This window comes from Harmonia axyridis, chromosome 2, assembly GCF_914767665.1.
Source record: "Harmonia axyridis chromosome 2, icHarAxyr1.1, whole genome shotgun sequence".
NCBI classification, from domain to species: domain Eukaryota; kingdom Metazoa; phylum Arthropoda; class Insecta; order Coleoptera; family Coccinellidae; genus Harmonia; species Harmonia axyridis.
The window spans coordinates 28,062,066-28,088,189 of NC_059502.1; the positions used below are offsets into that span (position 1 = coordinate 28,062,066).

At 35.3% G+C, this 26,124-nt stretch overlaps 1 protein-coding gene across 3 annotated transcripts in view; it reads left to right on the plus strand.

The window, feature by feature from the left end:
* Positions 1-26,124, plus strand: part of LOC123671943 (probable 3',5'-cyclic phosphodiesterase pde-5) — a 338,133-nt gene that overhangs the window by 130,132 nt on the left and 181,877 nt on the right. The gene's annotated exons all lie outside the window — the stretch shown is intronic.

The following is a 26,124-nucleotide window of genomic DNA, read 5'->3' on the forward strand; positions in this document are numbered from 1 at the left end:
TTGAATTATGAGGAAGTAACTGTTACGATAGGACATCAAGTATATTTTGATCTGTCATTTCCTAAGAAAAAACTACTTTTTCAGTTGGACAACAGACAAAATTCAACTAATTATTATTCAGAATTCGTCACAATTTCAAAAATATCCAATGCAATATTCCAATTGTAATATCGCTTTTACAATTTATTGAATAACCATCCATTCAAAATAAAACTGATGACATTATTTTTTTGTGGAAGCTAATTCATTTTGATTTATTACTTTCAATATGTGAAGATAGGTGAAAGATTCGACCAGAGATGAGAGAGTATTATCTGGAATTTTGGGAAATGGCACTTTTTCTGTGTAACAAGAAAAAATATAGACATCAACGGACTTTCAACTCATGGAGTAATCAAGATATTAAAGAAGAAGTAGTTACATTTTTCTGAAGTAATTAACCATTTCCATGCAGAAGTCAGTTAAACGATTTGACTTTGAAAAAAAAAAAAATTTTATTTTTTTTAACGGAAGCCATTAGTCGGTCAATATAACGGGTGTTTTTTTTTCGAGGTTTATAACTTTAAGTTGGCATTTCTGTTCAAGGTGGCGACCGATTTAACAGCTGTCAAGTGATTTATTCTCAGTTTGGTTTGGCCATTCATCATGAATAGACTCACGCCTGAACAACGCTTGCAAATAGTGCAATTTTATTTCGAAAATAATGGTTCTGTGCGGAATACGTATCGCGCACTACGTCCATTTCATAAGCGAATTTTGTTTAGCGATGAAGCGCACTTCTGGTTGAATGGCTACGTCAACAAACAAAACTGCCGCATTTGGAGTGAAGCTAACCCTCAAGTGTATGTCGTGTTACATCCCGAAAAACTGACTGTTTGGTGCGCTTTATGGGCTGGTGGAATCATTGGTCCATACTTCGTCAAAAACGATGATGGCCAGAACGCTACAGTCAATGGTGATCGGTATAGACTATAGAGCCATGATTATTATCTTATTCATTCGTGAATTGAACAACCATGATGTCCAGGAGCTGTGGTTCCTGCACAACATGTCTCACAGCTCGTGCCACAATCGATTTATTGAAAGACACGTTTGGTGACCACCTAATTTCACGTTTTGGACCTGTGAATTGGCCTCCAAGATCTTGTGATTTAACATCACTCGACTACTTTCTGTGGGGCTATGTAAAGTCATTGGTTTATGCGGATAAGCCACAAACCCTTGACCATTTGGAAGTCAACATTCGCCGTGTTACTGCCGATATACGGCCACAAATGTTGGAAAAAGTCATCGAAAATTGGACGTCCAGATTGGACTACATCTGAGCCAGTCGTGGCGGTCATAAGCCAGAAAGCATATTTGAAATGTAATGGCACAAAATTATCTTACGGATAAATAAAATTCATGTCAATCGAATAATCCATCGTTGTTTTATTGCAATTTAAAGTTCTATAGCTCTAAAAAAACACCCTTAAGAATCAAATGACCCAATTTTCTGATAAATGAAATCCACAATATTCCCTGAAATTCAAGATTCGGCAAATTATTCAATTGCCTTACATCATTGTCAGTTGAAAGTCTATAAAATTGGAGAAAGTACTCATTTAGCTGCAGCAGTTTTTCAGTGAGCCGTCACTCATGAGCTATGGCGCCATGGGAAGCCTCAGGACTATATAACATGTCACTCAACAAGTACCTGGCCTGGCGCACATGTGCCACCACTAGTGCCTCACCAATATTTTGTTAGTATCAACATAGAATTAATTCTGGATTGAGATATTGAAGGTATAATGAGTTATGATGCTGCATGTGTTGTTTGAAAATATATAAATACGCGTTTCGTGTATTGATAAAACACTGTTTTTGACGGGAAAAATTCTCTGCAAGCAAAGCAATAGCTTGATAAGTGTTATTCAGACTCAGCTACATCGACAACAATGATGGTTAAAGCCGGTAAAGAGTGGTATGCTGACGTTGTCGAAGAACCACCGGATTTAGGCAGTGGATTCAGAAAACATCAAAAAGTCCACGAAATATCTTAGCATTATTCAAACTCTGCTACATTAACAACAACGGTAGAAGGTGGTATTCTGACTTTCAATTCGGCCCTAATGAGGAGGTGATTGCCTAGTTTAAAATCTATTTCAAAATCAAAATAATAAAGTCTAATTTTCTCGACAAAAAAGTTTTTTATTGATTAGTCCTGAGCCTTATTGAAATGTGATATTTTGTTATTGTTATGTCGCTGTTGATACTTTGATACGACCCTCTTAACATTTATAGTAGCTATTTCACATGTATAAACCACCTCATCAGATGTTTTCCAATGTTCAAACGGCTCGGATCTATTATCATAACTGAAATATTAATATTTTTCTTAGATATTCTTCTTTGCGCCAAGCTTTCAACTATTATAGGTATCTAATTACGAAATTTCTACTTGGGAGGAACTGTTTTCCACGGAAAAATTATGTAATTCTGATTATACGATCAAATGGAAAGTTATATGAAATTATTCCTATATACCTGAGTGCCAAATATGTATTGACTCGATTGATTTGTTGTTTTGAAGAAGAGGAAGAATAAAATTTCGAACGGCCATATTTCCGGAAACCCTACTCGGATTTCAATAATTAACCGAACGGACAAGCAGAAATAAATTTGACTATACCAATTCATCATTCGCGAGTCGAATTCCATAATTTGAGATCATTCCGAGTCCAAAATTCTAAGATTATAAACAATGTGACGAAATGAGAACTAAGATATCGAGTAAAGAGCTCATAATAGACCGGCCACAACCCGATTTTGAAACATCTCGTCGGTATCTCTTCTGTATACCTACAACAGGTATAGGTGTGTTCAGGGCATTGTGTCGATCAAGAAACTGATTGTTGTAATGTTTCAAAATAGTAAAGGGGATAGGAGTGACGTCATAAACATGGCCGTCGATGGTTTTGTTTTTTGTTAATAACATCGCAACCATAAAGTCTATTTCCTTGTGTATAGTCGCTTGAAAACTTATTGAAGTTGTTCAATTTATTCTCAGACACCTGAAGCGTATCTGTTATATTCAAAAAAATATTCGACAAAATAGGTATGGTTTTTTTCAAGGCGATTTCAAAATTATTCGAAACCGATGGGTTCGCGTTGAATGAGTTTGATGTGAAAATTATGCAGAAGTCTATAACTTATTTATAAAGGTCAGTTTCATTGAAATAGAACTTGAAACGATTGAGCTATGTCCAATTTTGTGGCGCAAGGTGCCATGGCGTATGGCAGCCGTAAGATCTGAGACTACCCTCTGTGTTTTGAAAAAAATGAATATTTTAGATGCTATAAGATGTCATTATACCAGCTGCATGGTACTTGAATGACGATTTCAAATAAATGAGGTTTCGGTAGGATTGATGCCTGCTCATAATGTACGTCTAGTTCTAGAATTTGTAATTTTTGAACACAACTTCTCTTGGGCAGCACATTGCACTAGCCGGCAAGGTTACCGAAATTAACACCACTCACTTTTTTTTGAGTAGGTATCCACAAAAGAGGCCAAAAATTTTGAAAAGCAAAGAATACAAAAATTCGACATCGAAAGCTCTGTAATACCAGCAGTGTTGTCGAATGTGGAGAGGAGTTGTATGCTCAATCGGGAAATATTTTTGAGCATTCATTCATAATTTTCGATAACATTTTAATTTATAATTTAGAATAACAATAATTTCATTCTTAGGATTATGGCTAGTTAATACTCAAAATTTTGAAATCGCTATCGTGTCCTCGTGATAAGCTTGGTCGAATTCCATGATGTCACCGTGAAAACATTAAAATATGAAAATACATCATTATCGTTTCCAACAAAGTACTAACCCAGCATTCAGATAATCTAGACCAAATCATAATGAACAATTCTACTTGTATCAACCATCCCTCAAAGCGATTTTGAAAGGTAATTGTAGAAATGACTGCATCATACTATCTTCATTTAACTAATGGGATTTGATATCCTTTCCTCGCATTAGCGTTCTAGTCTTACGAGACCGTAAAGGAGACGTATCTTTGTCAATACTGATGTATTCCTACTAAGAGGAAATTTAGTGGGAGCAACTTCTCACAATCCCTTTGAGGCTCTGTGAATACACGTATTATCAGGTAAAAGGCGGTGAACTGAATAGAATTCAGGGTTGGGTCTGAATCAAATCATTTTATATTCAAAGAGAACATGCGGTTAGGTTACATAAGCATAATGGTTGGGTAGTAAACCGGACGTCTGCTGCTGAAAGAAGAAAAATTAATTTTTCTTCCTCTAACCTGCTTGCTTATACCCCTGACATCTACCCGACCGAAATATGAACTGATTATGTCGTAACTGGAAAATGGAAGCCAAGCGAATAATAAAGTCACCCAGAATATAGCTATGCCCGAGTCATGCTTTTATAGAATATAAGAAGTTCGGCTAATGGCGGTGTTGACATATTTCACCGTTAATTAGCGAATATGCGCAGGGTATGTGAAATTTAATTGCTATCCTAGGTATTTCGGAATGCAATGAATAGGACTGATTGAAATTTCCAACATGGTTTCGTACAAGTCCAAAAAAAATGTGGAGAGACTGACATTTTTTATGGACTATATAACATGGCCTCATTATAAAACGAGGTCGAATTTGTGAGCATATGTGCAGATCAATTTTCATCTTTTTATTATCAATTTATCTCTTATCTCTTTTGCAGAGAGGATGACAGCAGATTGTGAATTAGTTAATTATATAAGCGTTTCTGTACGAAAGATTGATTGAAGGATTCTGAAGAATAATTCAAATTTTAGTGTAGCTCGAAAGAGTATATCTCCTTTCAATAAATTGAAGATACTACCTAGATCCAGATCTTCTTTTTGTTTGAGGACTGGAATTCGTTTCCCTACGCCTTTACTTTAATTTTTCCATTTTCTACTCTTGTTTATTTGGGAGAATTTTCTCCTTTCTGCATGTCACTCGTTACCTCTATTTGGTTCTTTGAAAGAGGTACGTCCTCTTATCTGTCTTTCTTGTTGGGATTTGTATTATCTTTCTTAATTCTCTATTTTTGTGCACTGTTAGCGTCTCTTTTATCTTCTTTATTCATTTGTTAACTGTTTCCTCAGTAGTTTGAATTTTCAATTCTTCTCTGATTTGTTGGTGGCTTACATAACATGGGCCATTAACCACTATTCGGATTACTGTATTTAGTGTACTTCGTCACTGAATTTTCTTTTTGTCTTTCGTAATATACCAGATTACTCCTGCATACGTATTGATTGGTATTAGCACTATATTTATCTTCATATTAAAACAAATTTATTAGCTTGTAGCTAAGTTAGATAAACAATGAAACTCATTCAGTGCTAAAGGGCAAAAAAAAGTTTCCAGAACTTTTTTTTATTTCTTCATTCATTAAGATGAAAGAAATACGAATAGGTGATAACTACCCAACACAGTATCCACTATTTGAAAATACAAAATGTGCCAAATCAACAATTGATTGTTATCACTGTAGAAATTAAAATTTAACTGAATAAAGAAAAACATATAAGATATAGTAAAACAATGAAAAGAAAGGAGAACTAAAATTTGGTGGAACAATGAAAAACGAAGGAAGAATGAACTATAGTAAAATAATAAAATTGAACAAAAATACAGCATGGAGAAGCTGACAAAATCAGTTAAAGAATATCTCATTGACATAAGTACATCTTTTCAAGCCTTTGCATGATTGAATTCTGACATAGATAAAACAAATCTATATCACTCAAACAGTTACAACATCACATCATCCTGCAGAGAGGTGAATTAATTGCGCTATTAGTTTTACGAAAGGGAATATGGAACATATCACTACTTCTGAGGAAACGATACGACAAAAAAAAATTATGGAGGAAAAAAGGTCAGGGGAATTATAGATATTGTTCAGGAGGTCATATAGAAAAAGCCCAATACTGATTTTGCTTCTATTTTCGAATGGGAAATGAAACCGAATTGAGTCAAACGAAGAATAAAGTTTTCGGGATTTCTAAAACTGAATTCAAAAGAAATTAACTTTAGAAATCTATTCTGAATACTATAGAGTCTGGCAAAATATACAAAGTACGAGTATTTTCAGTTTTCCAAACTACAGATGTCAAGTTGAGTTTGCTGTATACATAGGAGTTATATAAAATGGTGAAGGTTTTCCTATTTTTAAACTGCCTACTTTTTCTTGTAACAAAGCTCAAAATTTCACAACAGAAAGTTTTTTAGTAGTTTTCATTTCATGCAATGGATGTACAAAAAAATGGATCCACATCGGTAGACGAAATATCGAGTTGAGGGAAAGATCAAGCTTTTGTTGATGTTTCCCCTTTGAGATGTGTAACTGATTCGACTTAAAAAAATCATCTGATATATCAACTGTAAACTATTAGATAAGAAATCTATAGAATATTCCATTTTTTCTAACATGATATATTTGTACTAATCGGGAATTTGAGATTCTCGATTATTGGGTCTGGACGTTGCGAATGTGCAGTAGGTAGACGAGACCCTCTGCGAAGACGATGTAAGGTCAGGCACTTGACACTAGACTTGGTGGCGACTAGTAAAGTGCGAAATTTATTGGTTCCCTATTTGTCAGATTTGGATGATGAAAATTTTTGAACAAGTATATACTTAGGTGCAGTCCCGACCTCAGGCGATAAGAATATAACTTATAGGGTGTTAAAAATTAGTTTTATCGAAGTTTGTTGAGTGGTCTCCTTATGGGAACATTCGATCCGTGGGAAGAGAAAAACTTGGCAACTACGGAAAAAATCCAAGACGTTCTTTTTGAAGGTACGCCCATCGGGGGCAAGAAATAAGTAACTTTAGGCCAAATCATAGAAAAATTAATCAGTAAGTTGCGGGGAGTTGAGGACAACTCGAGAAACGTTTCGGGAAACAGTTAGTCACGGGGAGTTCAGGGAAACTCAAGAATCGGTTCGGGAATTGGTCGCGGAAATTGGGAAGTTAAGAGTTAAAGGTAGATCGTTGAAATCTGTAGTTAGTAGAAGTTAGGCGGTATAAGTATTTTGGAAGATTAGGTTTGAAACGCAGTTAATAGTTTCAAAAATTGAATAATAATATTTTTTTGGTTCTGTCACGGGTTGATAGTATGATAGTAGAATTAGTAGATTTAAAGATTAGGCAATAACGGTATCGTTTCGACAAAGTTACGTGAAGTTTGGGTTACATTCCGCGATAATGAAGTGTAAAAGAATTTCCGCCGTCTAGTGAAGTAAATTACCTTACATTTGAAGGATTATCCATCGAGGGAAGAAACAGGTAGCAAGTTGAGAAATTTAATATATTTTTGTTCTGTCCAATGTTCTGAAATCTCCAGTTAGTTTAAATGAAGTTTTAAGGGAATAAAAGAGACCTGCCAGTTTAAGGCAAGTCCTCCGAAGATTAATTTTTTTTCAATTTTGTTTTTGTTAGTAAAATTATAAAAGAGTTTATGCCTTTTTAATCACTAGACCTGTTCCAAAAGAAAAAATCCAGTTTAACACTAAGTCCTGTCCCTAGTGCGACAGGCCTTACCCACACTTTCTCCCTTAATAAAGGAGAAAGAGTTTAATTAACATCTTCAATAAAACTACCACCCCTTGATCAGTGGAAAGACGCTCTTCCAATGATCTTAAGAGGCGGTGGATTAGTACATATTCACATCATTTGCTGTGAAGTTTTATCGGAGAAAAAACTGCTCATGCTCTAACTGAATATTGCGATAATTGTTAAACTTTGCCATATTCCGGGATGTACTTTATTTCACTTTAATTTCAATTATGTATATAACTATATACATAATTCCATGATAGAAGGAACTATCTACCACCAACGTTCTTGATATAATTCAACCACCTTGCAATTAAACACCAACTCATAAGCATGTTCTACATCATATGGTAAATATCAATATCTATGTATGTAGTCTAGTTAATCTTCTCATACCGTTCGGAGGTGTGGAGTCATAGACTAAACGTATTATCATCGCATAGCAAACTATCTTACTGGACCGATTACAATAGATCATTAATCACCATTACACAACGTATCATTGGATCATTATTTATACTTGTTCGTATCTTCGCAGGTCTTCATTATCTCATTTCGAACCGTTAGATGAAGAACTGGACATTGTTATAAGTCTTGGATCGAAAACCTAGTTTCCTCTCGAACAAGAGATGATGGAGTAAATAGACCATGGAATATCGATTCAATAGGGAAATGAACGCAATTTGATAGAGGTATTTGATGTTCTTACGTATTCTCACAAGAACATAAGAAACCTCTATTATATTATACGGCTGAATTTCTCAGTAGTTGATTAATTAAATTTTTGTAAATTTTAAATCTTTCTAGGAATTGGTTGAAGAGATCTACCTACTCAACGAAATTGTTGGAATTTTTTTATACTAAGTTGGCAAAATTATTGGAAGATTGTTTGGTTTGTTTCAAATTTTGCATTCCAAAATTAATTTTCTTTTGTTGCTTATTTGGAAGACTTTCTCATGTCACCTTTTTCTTCTTCTTCGTTCTTTGACATAAGTACTTCCTCTTATCTGTCTTTCTTATTGGGATTTGTATTATCTTTCTCAATTCCCTATTATCATGCTCTTTTAGATTATCTATGAGTAAAGAGACATTATTCTTTAATCAACTATTTCCACAACAGTTTCAATTTTCATTTCGTTGGTCAATTCATTCAGTATAGTTGTGTCATCGAGGTTCAATGTTTGTGTTTTTACTGTTTTTTCGCCGTTTTCTTTTCCTCTAACAATATTCCCACGTCTGAAAAAGCGGATTATTTTTCGGAAATCTTTTGATCTTAGTGGAATGTGCTAGTTGTTTTCTGTTTTCTATGTTCACACTTTTTGTTTATGTGAAAATCCCGTAAAAGTTGATGATTGTAAGAGGAAAACTCTATAATTTCGTTTTGAACTGAACAGAGACGTGGTGGTATTCCCTCTTAACAACATTCATTTCTAAGATGCTATAAGGTTTGGGAGACCATTCTCCTATCTAAAGTGAAACCTTATTTTTCAGCTTTCAAAAAAGTCCAAACCGAATATTCACAGTTCTAGGGTCATGCTCATAATTTGGGGGAAGCAACTCGAAGTAGTGTATTATGAAATGTTAAAACTGAATGAAACAATCACAGACAATCATTATAGAACGCAATTATATATATATGAATCGGGTTCAAAACGTCTTTCGACGTTGTCCGATGCCTAATTTCCACGTCAGACGATCACTGCATTGATCTTCAGTAAGGTTTCTTTCAGAACGCAATTAATGAATTTTTATCCGAGCATTGAAAGACAAATGGCCGCAATACAACGAGAGACATGATAAAGTGATTTCACACCATAACAATGCTCGATCCCATGTTGCAAAAGTGGTCAAGACATACTTGGACACGTTGAAATGGGAAGTCCTACCCCACCCGCCGTAATCTCCAGACGTTGCTCCCTCGGACTATTACTTGTTTAGATTACTAGTTTCGATTAATGGCACACGGTCTGGCTTAGCAGCACTTCCGGTCTTATGAAGAAGTCAAAAATTTGATCTAGATTCGGGTGCCCTCTGGCCCCCTCTAGCGCCACCACTGGCATGGGCTCATAGAAGTCACCTAGTAAATTAACATTCCGTTACCTAAAGTAATGAGAATGCTTTGTGAATTTTACAGTATTCCTATAAACATGTACCTAAAGAGAAGTGCGATCAACCGAGATTGAACGAGATCAGATGATGTAATCCCAATTCGACTATTCTCGTCTCCACTGGACCGAATTGTCGCGGGTGTTCATTATTCCGCAAATTGAGCGGATTAGCCGGAACAATCTTAAACGGACCTAATGGTATTTCCTCATCTTAGGTAGCCAACAATCCGCTATAATTTTATTGGACTTGATTTACCGGTTCATTCGGAGGTAGGAATGTGGACCTGCTTGATTTGTCATTATGGTTTTGCAGGACCGTCATCGGCTGGAAATCTGGACCACCCGGGCTGGATAATTGGCGAACCGCACTGTAATTTTACGCTTATCTAAAACGTATGCTCGTAAGTTATGAAGCATATTGAGAACCAACGTTTTATTAGCACGTCACGAGCCGTAATTTTCTGTTACGTTCCATGGTTGTTAATCGGGACATTTGCGTTGGCCACCTACTTAAGTAGGTGGATTGATTATTAAGATCTGTTCAAATGAGAATTATGCAACATTTTAAAGCGGAAGTATTTGAACTGATAAAACCGTTGGAAAGGACCAGGCATTTGAATGTATTAAATATGGTTACCGGTTAATTTCATATGTTAGTATTGTTTTTTGGACACTTTTATGCCCTTAGTACGAAAAGCAGATCGCGATAAAAGCAACAATCATAACTTTTTAACCATGGACAGTAACGATTTCGCACGCTTCAATTCATGTTACGATACTGGAATTTTCCAAGACGCGGTAATTTGTCAATTCATCGTATGCCATTGGTCGGGATGCGGATGCGCGTATCTAGAGAAGGAAACAGAGAGAATTTTCTGAAAGATTTTCAATAATGATCGAGACTTCAGGAAAGATACATAACTTGTTTTAGATTTCAGCCATTACTAGTTTAATTTGAGTTTTAGAATTTAATTTATCGGCGAGAATTGTGTAGGGGTATTTATCGTGTTTGCTAAGAGTTACATGACTAGGCGAAAAACTCATCTGCTTAGCTGTTTTGTATTTAAAATGGTATATATTTTTTTATTCGTTTGAGATTTTGCCAATCATTAGGTATTTTAAAGACGAAAGAATATAATAACAGCATTCTTGAACGGAACACTATTCAGCAAGTATTTGTTCATACAGTATCGTAGACTACAAAGTTGACATGGATAACTTTGTTCCTTTTTGATCATTTATTATTGCCAGCATTAAAAGGCTTGTAATGGGTTTCGTAAGGCGGCATCTTGGACATATTTTTCAGTAAATCTTTGCTTGGGTACTTCGAGATACCGAATAAATGTGTGGGGAAGAAATGCGTAGAAAAAGTCGTTCAACTAAATGGAGGGCGACAACGTTTTCCTCCTCCTACCATCTACAAACAATTGATAAATATCCAGATAGAAAGGAAGGAGAGTACATTTCCTACTTCAACAAATCTTTAGGACATGTTATCAAAGTTTCATTTCCATTAAGCTGTTCGTGAGAGTTTTTTGCGGAGTAAGAATTGTCATTTCAAAATATTGGCGTGTATATACAAGTAATAATCTGATATATATTCGTAAGTAAACATATATTATTATATAGTATGTCACGTACAAGTCTGACCTTTAGTGACTTCTTACTTGGTTTATTTATTTATCATTGTAGATACATTGTATTATGGAAATTATTGTAATTTATAATGAATCAACTATTATTATTATAAATACACGTAATATAATTAAATAAATATAATAATGATGAAATGGTTTATTCTGTAAGTTGACAGCGTATATGAAGTGATTAAACAATTCATTTTCGACAATCCTGATCAACAAGTCACGACTTGTTCGTGTTAACAGGCCCTGCTCCATTCAGATTGAAATTTTGATATAAAATGAAATGTTGATCGCGTCAGCAGGTCCTGAGAAAATTCAATCAGCATATGGAAAAAATGTCTAAAATTTACGTAAAACAGCTAGGATTAGGTTGAAATATAGTTTGTTCATGTAAAATAGGTTATCGAATATTCGTGCCGAATTTTAGAATGATTTAAGAAACAAAATTTCTCTTTCATATGAATTAACCGAAAACGATGCCATCCTAAAAATTACTATAGAGAGCTGTTTGAAATTTTTTCTCGCAACCGATTGCAGATAAGGGCAAAACTTCAAAAAACCATAAAATGTAGTACTGAATCAGAGTTTCACCTTGTAGATATAGTCAATTCAAAACTGATATCTTCACAAATAAATTGTAATTTGAATGAAACACAATAAATTGTACATCACAGCCCAGACAATTTTTCGGTGCGAATAACTCAGTTCAGTTTTTTGATAACTACAATATTGAAATTTTGTGAGAATAATACAAAAAACTGAAAACAAAGTGTTTATCGATGACGAATGCAAATATCACAGATGGCAAATAAGTTGCGATGCCGAGAAGGCGCATAGATAAAGGAAAATAATAAACCTCGGACAAAGACAAGCTCGTAGTACAATGAAAGTATTCATCTTGAAAGCGATAATAAACTCATAAACCGTAAAGGCGTCCGATTTTTAACTGAAGTGTCGATTTCAAAGGAAAGTAAAATGAACATAATATTTGTAAAATGGCAAGTCCGTTTATGTTTAAATAAATTAGTTATTGTAGGTTCATTTTATGGAGAAATTTTCATTCTTCGTCTTTGGAAGATTTCTGAATTTTATATTTCTAAATTCTTGGGGAAGGTAAGTACCTCCATTTCTACGCCCTTGTGTATTCACCACATATATCCAACTATTTCACAAATATTCAAAATAATTTTTCGTTCAATGGTTGAAAAACTAATAATACTATTCAATCAATACCTCTACTTTGTGGGAGCAGTGTATTTCGATCGAATGAAGGAGTAAAAATCCACAAAAAACTCTGGGTGGGGAGAACAATGATCAGCTGATCGATTACTCCAGTTTTTATATCCGCTATTACATTTCAAGCAGCAGTTTTTATCTGACAACCATCAAATTGAGTAATGTTCTTCCTAACGAGCATATTCTGCTTGGTACAGTTTCGAAGTTTAATCCAATCCTTTTTCTCGACTCGTAGGATCGTTGAAGTCGAGTTCTGCCTATGCAAGCTCTCAACTAATCAGGATTTTCTTTTTAGATGAGAGAATATCAGTGGTGTCCTGGCAAACGGGACAAATAGCCAAACCTTATTTTTTATATCGGCTTTATCTATAGGACAGTATTTATATCCTTTTGAATAATTGGCCTAGACAAATGAAATTAGGAAAGCGCGGATGTGAAGTCACGAGCTTTTGAGCGCTCGTGATTCCTGCATCAACTACACCCTTCTAGGACATAGAATTGTATATGTACAGGGGGGGCAAATTTCGATGTTTTAGCATTACAACTTTTAAACCAGAAGAGATAGACAAAATCTGATACCCCTTCTCGGTCTCTATTCCTGAGAAACTAACAAGGATAGTATTCATTTTTGGCCACATTTTTTGCCTCCAATTTTGCGTCTTCGTCTCTTCTCCACAGCCATGCTGGTCTTCGAAGTCAAAATGTTCTTGAAAAAAAACTCTCAGCACGTTCTTTCACTAATAGCGGCCTCACCATAGGTATTTGGAAGCATTCGATGAGTCTCAGCCGCAAATTTCTTGATATTGAAGCAGAAAACTGAAACCTCCCGCAATTTCATATTAATGACCTATTTATTTCGACTACCACTTACCGCTACAGCCATCTTTTGCAAAACGGAGAAAGAAAAGTTGTACACCTAATAGATATATTCCAGGGTGTAATTGGCACATAAATGATTGAACTCAGATGCCTAGAAACCCTGGTGTGTCTACATATCAGAACATTAATAAGAGGAACGGAAATCGTCTTGTAACTGATGCATTAGTTTTGATGCCAACATTAGTCACTCCTTGTCTGAAGAGACACTATAGCAGTAGCGTAACATAAATTGATTAATTTCGAAATTATCAATTCATACTCAAAAATAGTTCACAATGTGATTTATTCATAACAATACTTTCGTGTTTCAAATGGGTCTATGTTTTCCTCAGATTATTGATTTAGCTATTGCTAAGTTATGAAAAGAGGATTCCTGATAAAGCATTCAATAATCAAATCAGGATTCTCCACGCTATCGTGTTTGTGATTGGTGACACTAAACTTCCATCTCTCTTGTATTCGGGATCGAGCACAAATGTTTACTTTCCGTTCTTTCTTTCTATATTCTAAGGTCTACATATTCAATTCAAGCAATAAGTTTAAATACAAGGAAACTTGAAATGATATGCCGACTCGTACTCATAATAAAAATGAACGATACGCCACTGGAGAATAATATGGATCCGCTTGCAAGGCGAATTCAGGGGATCTCGAGAGTTACAGTTCTGATTCCTTAAGTAGATTTAGCAGTGAACACGATTGCATTCTCGATTTCATTTACGTTTTCAAAAGATAGAACGAAGAATTATAATCGAATTTTCTGTATAATGAGTATACAGGGGGAGCCTTTGACTTGAATTTTTTTTTAACAGTAGATTCAAGAGGTGAAAGGAAACACTTTCTTTCTTCACCATACATACTTTTGCAAATCCTTAAAATAGTTATATTTCTCAAATGACTCTATAAAGCAAATAAATTTCGGAATATAGTTTTCCATTGAATCGATGAATATTTTTCCATAACAAAATTTCATTCAAAACTCCCAGTTTCATCATTATGACCATTATATTCCATAAGAATGCCAGAAATTCAAAGAACCCAACTTATTTGAATGCTCCTGAAAGAATATTGGTTCATTTTGAAAAATGAAAGTAGTCTTCATATTTTCTGTTATAATGCGCCGTTTTCGAGTAATTTGATCTGAAAAAATCTGTGAAAGTCAAAAAATGGGATATTTTGGCTGCATATGCAACTCCGTTCTTCTAATATAGTAGCTCATGTTAAGGTTAAGATTAAAATGATCTTATGGTTGGGAAAACATTAGTGTGCAGGTTTTCAGGGTTACATTGAAAAATATGTATGGTTTGATGTTTAAACTTATGGCCCAAAATGCATATTAAGTTGGCTTCAACTGGATGGGGATTGCACTGAGGCAGTTACAAGAGAGTTGTTCGAAATATTCGATGATCGTTGCCTAAGACGTTTCGGACCATGGAACTGGCCTGCTAGATCACCTGATCTCACTTCTCTTGATTTGATTTGACCTTTGGGGTGATTTGAGAAAGAAAGTCTACGGGACACCAGTACAGAGCAAACAGGATCTCCTCCAACGTGTGATAACTTCTTTTGGTACGGTTTGATGCCAGTGAGATAAGGAAGGCCACAACTGAATATCCGAGTATAACGCCATTTTGAACATTCATTGTAAAAATCTTGGGATTTTTTATTGTGTTTTTAACTGATGAAATTATTTTATAATCGTACAAACTTTATTTCGTTCAGTGGTTGTTCGTAGGTAAACATTTCATTCAACGTTCTACATGTTCTTTCTGGCATTTGGTCATATTGTCCATGAAAAATCAACAATTTCATTAAAACTTCATTTGAATGGTTACCATCCAGTTTAGTTCATTTCAAAGAAACCTTATACAAAATATTGCAAAATAATGTAACTTTCACAGAAACTTGCTTCTAATTCGAAAATCCTACAATCTAGGTATAGAAAATGATATATCATTTGGAAGGAAATTTAATTCTCTCTCAGTTATTTTCAAAATATACAGGGCATTTCATTAGAAAAAATGCACTTTTAACCGTTTATGTAGGTCTCGGTAACTCATTGAATTTTTCATGACCATGTATAATTAAAAGCGTATTTCGTCTTCGTGACACGTACATGATGCATACAGTCGTGGCAACCTGCATCCCAAATTTCAGCTACCTAAGATTTTTAGTATGGAAGTTATGGATGTTCAATCCAAGCTATGTTCTGCACAAAAAAAGAGAAAACCATTTTATTACTCAGAAACCGCTGAAGATGAGTATGAGAGAGTATGAGATACCAAAATAATCATGTTACTACGATGAATTGAAAAATGCAATAATATACAGGGTACATTCGAAATAGCAAAATATCTACTACTTTTTGACATAAGCGACAACACCGCAGCACTGAAAATATTTCATATGGATAGAGCAGTTGTTCTTGTCTAAGGAACCAACTTTTCAATGAATTCTTGCTTTCCGTTCCGATATTCTGCAGAAGACTTCAATGTGTCATTCTGCATCGAAATGTTAATCTTCATTTCGATCCAATATGCAGTTTTTCAATTAACAATAAAATTAAAATTTCGAAAAGCCATTTTCACGGAACCACTTGTCTGATAAATGAATTCAATCGCGGCATTCAAGTTCTGAACCTGAACTTAAAATCCGAAAATTTCAGACATTGTAAAAAAATAATAAGACCAACGGAAAGAAAATATCAAATATCGATGTAGCTTTAAAATCTATATTCAACTTCATCCAATTAATCGGATAATCTCTTCATTTGCGATACCTGTCTCACAGATGGCTACGGTAGTTATTCATTAAACTGTTTGAAAAACTTTCGTATTCACCAGAGAGTGCACTGATAGGATTCGGAAGCCTCATTGAAGCGTTGCATAAAATTTTAATTGACGTCTAAGCGGTTTCATACTGCGTATTAATGGCTTCTCCCAGGTTATGCACATTCGATTCAATTTACGCTAATTTGCTCGGATAAACGTCATTCATGGTATTTTTCGATAATCAGAAACACTTTGTAGTGATTGGGCATACCAGAAGATCAAGAGAGGAATTTATATAGTCAAGATTTGAGATCATTTATATTAGTTTTAGAGCGGAACCATCGAGTTCGCTGTTATATCTTCCATTGCGGAAATGAAATGAATTTTATTATCGTACTTGAAACTTACTGTTACACTTATCTTGAGAATTCCTCAACAGATAATAAATTCAGTATCTATGTTTATCCTCCAGAGCAAAAGTAATATACAGGTAATAATTTATATCTGAATAAAATTTTACTATTTCATATCACGAGGGGAACTTTTGCAGGCAAAATTTCGATTGGTATGAAAGTTTTATGCAATTTCGCTAATGACACAAGCCCATGTGAATTATTTCATCAAAGGTAATATCACGAGTCATTCAAATTTTATGGATGATTTTTTCTTTTCCAAGAACACTTGTTTATTTGGTAAACATATGAAAACAAACCTCTTCATAAAATAACTCGTCCTAGCGGACTTGTGATTTTATCAAAGTACGGTTTGTTTTTGTTTGAATGTTTTTGCCTCAAATGAACAAGTTAGAGTGATGAAAATTAAAAATTATCTGATTGAAGAACGAGATCTATTATTCGAGAAGATTATTTTTTCAAGAATTCAAATGTTCAATATTATCTTGGGTGATGGCACTGAATCGGTTTGCCTTCATTTCTCAATGAAGTTGGATTTTGACGTGCGAGACCAGCATGGCGGTGGAAGAAGGTTTTCAAAGATGCAGAATTGGAGACATTACTTGATTAAGAGTCGTATCAAACGCAACAAGAATTGTCAGGATCATTGGGAGTGACGCAACAAGCCATTTCGAAACGTCTGAAAGTCATGGGAATGATTCAGAAATAAGAAAATCAGGTGTCGTATGAGTTGAAGCTTAGAGATGTTGAATGGCGTTTGTTTGCTTGTGCACAGCTGCTTGCAGGGCGAAGACGATAGAGATTTCTGCCTCGCATTTTGACTGGAAATGAAAAATGGGTTCATTACGATAACCCCAAGCGCAGAAAATCACCGGCCATGCTTCCACGTCGACGGCCAAACCGAATATTCACGGTTCCAAAGTCTTGCTCAGTATTTGGTGGGACAAGCTCAGCATAGTGTATTATGAATTGTTAAAACCATCTGAAACAATCACAGGCGATCGTTATCGAACGCAATTAAGATACATGATAAAGTGATTTTACAGCATGACAATGCTCAACCCCAGTTGCGAGTGGTCAAGACATATTTGGAAACGTTGAAATGGGAAGTCCTACCTCACCCGAGGTATTCTCCAGACGTTGCTCCCTAGGAGCAACGTCTTGTTTCGATCAATGGCACACGGCCAGGCTGATCAGCACTTCCGGTCCTATGAAAAAGTAAGAAAATTGAATCGATTCATGACTCGCTTCAAAATATGACCAGTGTTCTCAATACAAGACTCGTACCATACCCGGAAGATAGGAGAAAGTAGTAGCCAGCGATGGACACTTGTTTGAATCATAAATGTTCAACAGTTTTTTACAATAAATCCTCGAATTTCGGAAAAAAACGGCAGAAGCAAAGTTGTACGCCTATTTACAAATGACATAAATTCATTGATAACATGTGAAAAAAATTTACTTTGTATACCCATAATGGGTAAACCGAAGCTGATATAGAAAAATTCTTCTGGAATAGAAGACCTACTATAATTGAAAGAAACTCAAATGCAAAGCATCCTGACTGGAATAGCAGGAAAACAAATCCCCAAGGAAATAAACTGAGAGACAAACAAATGTAATCTGTTAGTACTAGGTCCAGAAGGTCCTACTCATATCAACGAAACCACAGGTACGATGGACGTATTGAACATAGCATTAATGAAAAATGTATCAGCGAATTATGAAATTGAAACCAAGATGGACCTCTCATCGGATAATAGCCCATCAGTGATCTTGACTTTGGAAATTGGAACAGACACACTACCCACGGACCGAAAATCAATTAATTCGGTGAAATTCAAAGAAATATTTCAAACAGAAAGTGTGATGATAGAAAACAAAGAACAGTTAGACGAAGAATCGAGGATCTAGAAAAAAAATTCGAAGCTATAAAGTACTGTCCACAAAGATCAAAAAAATGCCGAAGAAGATTCCACTACCTTTAGAAAATATTAGTAGAGGAAAAGAAAAAGACGAAGAAACAGTATAGACAAACATTGAACCCCAGTGACAAAACAATACTGAATAAATTGGCCAACAAAGTGAAAAACAGAATCCGACAAATGTTCAACGAAGACTGGGACAATAAGCTAGAAGAACTACATATGGTCCATACGCAAGACCAATCACTGTGGAAAATGACGACAGCACTAACTGGAAGAAAAACGAAAGCGAAGATACCCGCACTGAAGAAGGAAAATCAAGTAGCTATCACAAATGAAATAAAGGCAGAAATGTTTACAGATTCTCTGGAACGTCAGTTTAAGCCAATTCAACCAATCCATTGAAATACATGGGAATATGAGATAAAATGATCACTATGAAATGGAAAAATGTCAAAAAAAAGTTAATCAAGAAGAAATTGAAGAAATTATAATAACATAAAAAAATAGGAAAGCATCTGGAATACAAAATCAAGCAATTAAAAACTTACCAGGAGAAGCTCGAGATAAAATAGTCCAAATTGCATCGGGGTTACACTAGGGCCGGCCCTGCTCCCATACCTATGCCACCTATCGATCTGTCATGACCTAATCAATTGCTATTATGACTCCCAAAACGACAATCAAATTAAAGATTGTGCTGTCTGAACCTGTACGTTTAAATAGAGAAAACAAATTTTACAATATTACGATCTTTACTACACTAAAATGAACAAATCATTTATATCTTCACACAATGGTTAAGAAAATACAAATGGGAGGAAAAGAATTTGACATGAAACATAATTATGTGGAGACATCAACCAGGTTGAGTTTAGAATCATGAATCAGATCGTAGGGTAATGAGGGTAATATGACTAGAATTATATTCCTCAGATGCAGGAATTGAAAAACATCCCTGGAGTAGTTGAAAATTTTGTCTACGTTTCGTTTCAACATAACCTCATTAAGTATTCATGTTAACATCTCCATACTAGTCAACATGAACCAGTTCAACTCATACTCATTCATCACGCATCAAGTATGAGATTCCGAGTAATATACATTCAACATTCATCAAGAGAGCTTCACACCTACTTGTTCCTCTCAGTTTGGTCGCTCACCGTAGACATTGAAAATTACTGACTCATTTACGTTCTAGCATGTAATGATGCGATTAGAATATTTCTACACGGTTCACCTCCATGAATTCTGGATGTTAGTCTGGTGAAGGATCTCTAGTTCAAAGTGCATTAAACGGATTCTCAGCACCCAAAGGCATAAATTCAGAATTAATGAATAATTAATAACGGGTTTAGTTCAATGTGATCGATGTCAGAATATTAGCAAAAATGGAGAACCATATATCGTTTACAGTTATTTTGTGGGCATGGAGACTCGTGATCGGTCATCATGATTGGTTGATGTACTTGGTAGGTGATTTCTTTTCGGTTTGCTAAATATTTGAACAGCTCTATTCCTATTCAATCCTCTTAATAAGCACTTATTCTCCGAAAATATCTATCATTCCGTCAGGTTGTTTGTAATTTTGAGCCAGGAATGGTTTCAACCGATAAAGTGCTACTGACTGATGACGAATCCATTGTTGAATACCATGCTAAAATATTCTGAAAAATATCTTTACAAATCACAATATTCACAGAACCAAAGACATTTATCAGGTTATCGGGTAGACATTTGGAATACTGATAATACGTCAATGGTTATCCGACTTTTGCCTATAGTAGGAATTCTCCTGGCCATCGGCTTCTCACTCCCCGCTAAGAGGAACATTCATTCGATCCCAGATATTTGAAATATCAGAAGGGTAGAGTTCGGTCGTGTCCGGTCCTTGTGGTCTACCTGTATCTCGTCGAACTTCTGGTCCTCTTACACGTGATCCTTCGACCTCCTTTGCTTTCTAGGAATTTTCTCACCGTCCTTGCAGTACCTAAAAGAAGAGCTTTTTGCATTATATTACATATATACTCACAAGTCCCAGTTGCTTGATATTCCCCTTGATATTTTTGGGCACTATTTCAGTTGTTGAGATGATAATTGGAATAGTTTTCGTTGATATCATTCCCCACTGACGCTTTATCTGAAATTCGATGTCCTTATATTCTGAAATTTTTTCAACCTATTTCTGACGCATGTTGTTGTTATTAGGTCGATGAGTATTGCTGTCTTTTGATGTTTATCGAATAGCAGTATATCTAGCCTGTTGTGACCGACTGTTTTATCAGTCAAAATTGTACGATCCCACTACAGTTTAGAGCGTTCGTTTTCCAGGATGCTTTCCGGTAGGTACTTGTAGTATGGTACTTTTTCAGAATGAATTTGTTTTAATATGGTTGCAATTTCTTGGTGTAGTATCTTCCCTACTGCATCGTGTCTCTCTTTATATTCATTTCCTGCATATCCTCCCGTGATATGTTGTATTTTTTGTTGGACACCCATAACGGCATCGTTCGTCAGTAATAGTTTGATCCTTTATGATATGCTTGCAGTAATTTCTAGTTGAGACCACTTGATCTTGGATGGCTAAAAGAAATCCTTCCGTTTCTGGATACATCGCACCCGATGTGAGCCAATAGTTCGACGCTTCAATGTCGACATGATCCTGGTTCACCTCATGTAGGGGCTTTCCTCTCCATCTTTGCAGTTTTTCTTAGATTGTCTGGTGGTTGTATGACAATTGCTCATTGATACGTCAATGGTTATTATTATTAGATACAATAAAAGTTGAGGTAACAAACCTATAAACTCAATACAATATATAAAGGTAATTGTCAGGTTATTATTATTATTATCTGGCAACCATGCTGCGCCAAGTACAATAATCTATATGAAGAGAGTCTGCGCCTGTGCAGTAACAGTACAGTCCACGAGCTCGGCTAGAGCATGTATTTATTATGTTGTGAATAAAGTAAAGATTATTTACAAGTCTAGTCAATCAATATTCAATAGTAATACAAGTCAATAACCCAGCAGTAATTAAGAAAAATTAAATTAAAAAGTTGAGACACACTTATCATAGCGATTCTTAAAGATATTAACTGATGACGCAGTCACTACGTCAGATGGCAATCAGTTCCAGCTCTCAAATATTCTGTTTGATAGAAAGTTCTGTCGAACAGTAGTCTTAAATTTTTCCCTGGCAAGCTTGTAAGGGTGGACTCGTGAATGATTTTGGTTTCTCTTGAACATCAACTGCAGACACACAACCGTGGACTGCTCTGTAGGTAACAATGAGATCACCTCTTTCACGTCACCGCTCAAACCTGGGGATGTTCAAGAGGTAGAGTCGTGTATTATAGTCTGGGCGGTTGCGACCATATGGGAGCCGAGTACAAGTGCGTTGAATAGCCTCCAATGCATCCATATCACCATTCAGTGAAGGCCACCAAGCTAGGCCGTCAAACTCAAGCATCGGGCGGACATAACATAAATACAGAAGCTTACATATCTGTAAGCTGCAAACATGAAAAGAACGATATAATGAGTAGCATAGTTGTTTAGCTCTATTACATATACATGTTATATGGCTGGACCAGGTAAGATTGAATGTCACTATCATTCCCATATCACAGTGCTCATCAACACCCCTTAACAATGTATTGTCGATGAAGTATTCGATTTTGCGATTTTTTTATTATCAGAATATAATTCATAAATAAAATAATTATGGTAATCCATAGTTGATTACCGATAGGTATGTATTTCATATTAAATCATTAAATTTTATTATAGGTAAGTACTATGTGAAACTATAAAAAGGAGCTCCTGAATAGTTGCTTCGTCGGGCATATTCAGAGTTTTATAACATTGCCAACATTTGAAGTAAGTATAACGTTTCAATTTGAGTAGGGTGGAAATACGACATGTTCCACTTTTCTGTACGTAAATGCATATAGCGAGTCAAACTGGATGCTGGAAATGACGATCCATTCCATCCGTCGTAGCCATAAACGTAGACAATAAAATAATAAGAATTTTGTTGCGTAGTTTCTGTACATTTCTGGGACTCGTAATAAACATCATCAGGGAGTGCTTGCCATAGGAGTGGAGAATCCACAAAAAGTAGGATATACTATGTTTGTATCAGAAGGATACCTCAGGGAAATCTTGAGGGAAACATATCGCCTGCCCTCATGAATTAAGAAAGAGGTCCGATTCGTATATATTCTATTCAATACCATTTTTCACGGCCATTTCTTTTGTTCTCTGCATCGTGGCGAATGAAATAGAAAGACTCCTTCACAATGAACGTACGTTGTGTTTTTGAATGCTCGTTTCATCATCATCAAAAATCATTTTCGAAATTCGAAACTACAGTTTCACCAAACGATAAGGTTCGACTCATTGATGACGAATCCGTGTTCAAATACAATTCTAACCGTCCGTTAACACGATAACTTTCAAGTGAACCAACCTAAAGATATATTAAATTCATTTCACGGCATTCAGACAATTTTTCCATTATGAAAAAAGTACCTCCCCGAGGGGGATTCGAACCCACAACCTCCGAATAACTAGTCTGACACTCAAGCCATCAAGGAAGCTGAAGATTCTTCGCACTATGCGAATAGTGGTCAAATTCCCGAGCAAATTCCATGAAAATGGCCGTTCAAAATTTTGATAATTCAACATTACCGATTCATCGAGATGAAATTTCGATTCCACAGGAAAGATAACAACTTCTAACTTTATACATAATCTCATGTTGATCGCGTTATAAGAGACAAAGAAAATTCAAGAAGAATAGCAGAAAAAAATCATTATTTCCATGACATAGATCCAACTGAATTGAGAATCTCTGTGTATGGATATGGAAAATAGCAATTTCAAGCTACATAGTGAATTTCGTATATATAGCATTATCAGAAATATAAAAACAAAAAAAAGGAGAAAAACGAAAAATCCTTCAATTTCAGTGAAAAAAGGTCCGCCTGACTAGGAATTTTGCATGTAGCTAAAAATGATATGATATATGGTGTAGTTAAAAGGAGATTCATTATTTTTGTAGGAGAAACAAGGCTTTAATTACCACAGAATGATCCGATTCAGGTCAAATATGGGCCGTTTTGTTTGATAACTTGTTGTCATTTCAAAGGTAATATAATTATGCCTCTCAAAGAAGCCCTCGCCTCTATTGGCAAAAAATCGTGACAGTCGATTTTCACAAGCCTCTGTTGAAACGAATTGTTCACCACCAAAATTGTTCGCCAGGGATAGAAACAGATGGGAATCACTTGGTGCCAGATCCGGACCCGGATAAAAACCCCCCAACGAAGCTCCCGGAGCTTCTTGCGAGTTACTTTCAATGTGTGTGGTCTGACGTTGTTCTAATGAAACAATTACTCCTATTGGCCAAAACTGCCCGCTTCTGGGCAATTTCCAATTGATAGTACAGTTCCGAAGAAAAACTGTGAAATATAGCATTTTTTATCTTTACTAGTGTCCACCTTTGACGCGCACTCAAACTAAACTGAGTCAACCAATCACTAAACTGTCAAAGGAGTTTTTGTAGTACGAAATCTCATCTTTCTGGGGCCATCCAGTGAAGCCTCATCGGACATATACAAAAGAACTGAAATGATGATTTTGATCGTCATGCAAAGTTTCATGTTGATCTGAGAAAATTCAAGAAGGCTATAGACGAAAACTCAACACTTCAGTAGCTAATAATAGATATATAATAATAATTTCGAGTTTTTTCGAGAATTCCTTGTTGATCGCGTTATTAGAATCGAAATATTCAAATAAAACATTGATAAAAAACCTTATTGTTCAGTGACAATCCTTCCGACCAAGTTCAAAATGCGCGTGTAAATGTAAAATAACAAACTTTAAAATTTGAAAAAACTTCAATGTGATTATCAGAAAATTCAAGCTGATTATTGAAAAAAACGGTTCAATAATAGATCCTACTAAGTTGAAATTTAGATCACTCCTTTTTCCAAAAGACGTGTGAAAAAAATGTATATGCACAAAATGAAGAAGGAAGCAGATACAGATTATGAGGTATAGATATTTCACCAAAAAAATATATTCCATCAAGAATTTATTCCCCTCACAAAAGTTTGCATGAAGGTACTATTCACTATTTAACAATTGTTTTTTTCAATTTGTATTCGAATGAATGATTTTTTTTTCAACTATTGTATGGGTTACTCGAAAACTATCATATGGATTTGGCCCATTAACGAACTCAATCAAAATATTTGAGGCCTGAACAGGACCTTGTCAAAAGTGTCCAGTACATATATATCGTTGAAAAGTTATCCTTTACGCGGCTGGCGGCCTGACATAATTGATTCTAACCTCTAATTCTCCATGAGTGAGTCGAACCGAAATCGTTCGAGGACACAAAAATTACATCGGTGAAATTATTGAAAGGAAGCGATACCTGTAAACTTTTCAATTTTCAACATGAATTCAACATTAGTAAAGAAAATTTTAATTTAATTATAAATATGTGCTTCTGCGATGGTTCATTATATTACGTTGAATGCAATTACTGAAGACAAATAACCTCAATTATTCTCTGTCTATTTGACAAAATCCTCATCGCATGAAAGATGTCTTCGAATAATTGAAATTGTGGGAAAATTTCATGCTCTTACTAAACAAAGGTGAGTGAAACAAATCTGAGCATTACCCATAGTAATCATGATCACAGATACTAATTAGATGCTATCCCTCTTGTTCCGACAAAATGAAGATACACATAAAAATGAATTCTCGGAATGAGCGGAAATGAGCCAGACAGTGCGTTAGATTGGAATTGCACATAAGCTAGACGTTCATTGAAACAATCAACATTTCCCAGACGAACACCAGAAATGATACGTTCTCATTTCCTCCGCAGAATACGGAATAGGGACGGCAATGAAATTCAGCTGGTATTTAATGAAAGAGAATACCAGCTCTATCATTTTTCATAATGTGGAACTCCTCCGTCGTTCCGGCATGTGAATAATTCCAAAGAAAATCGAATATTTTCATTATTACGGAATGATTAACATTGCGAGCATATTTTGGGTTATATTGTGCCCTAATATCTTCAATTCCAACCAGAAACTAAATTAGTTGAAGAAAATTTAATTGTCATGATTTAATTAAGCAAGCTTGATGGCAATTGAAAGAATTTCTTTCAAATTAAAAAAAGGAATAATTCCCTTTCGCAATGTTAACATAAAATTGTTATCAAAATTACTTATCCCCCCTTTGGAGTAAGTGGGAAATAATGTTCTTATGATATCTCCAAAAACTTTTCTACCGCATCATCAGTATAAAGCGTTCCATTATTTTACTATATTTATATACTTTTTTCATATTTGCAATAAATAATCAGGTTATCAGCAGGTATACAAAAAAAAACAGAAAAGCACTGCCAAGATGTCAGGAACACTTAGTTATACAGGGTGGCCACTTTTTCAATGGGATTGTATTGGTAACTTTTAAACCATAAGAGTTAGAAGGTCGGTCAAATGGAGAAAAA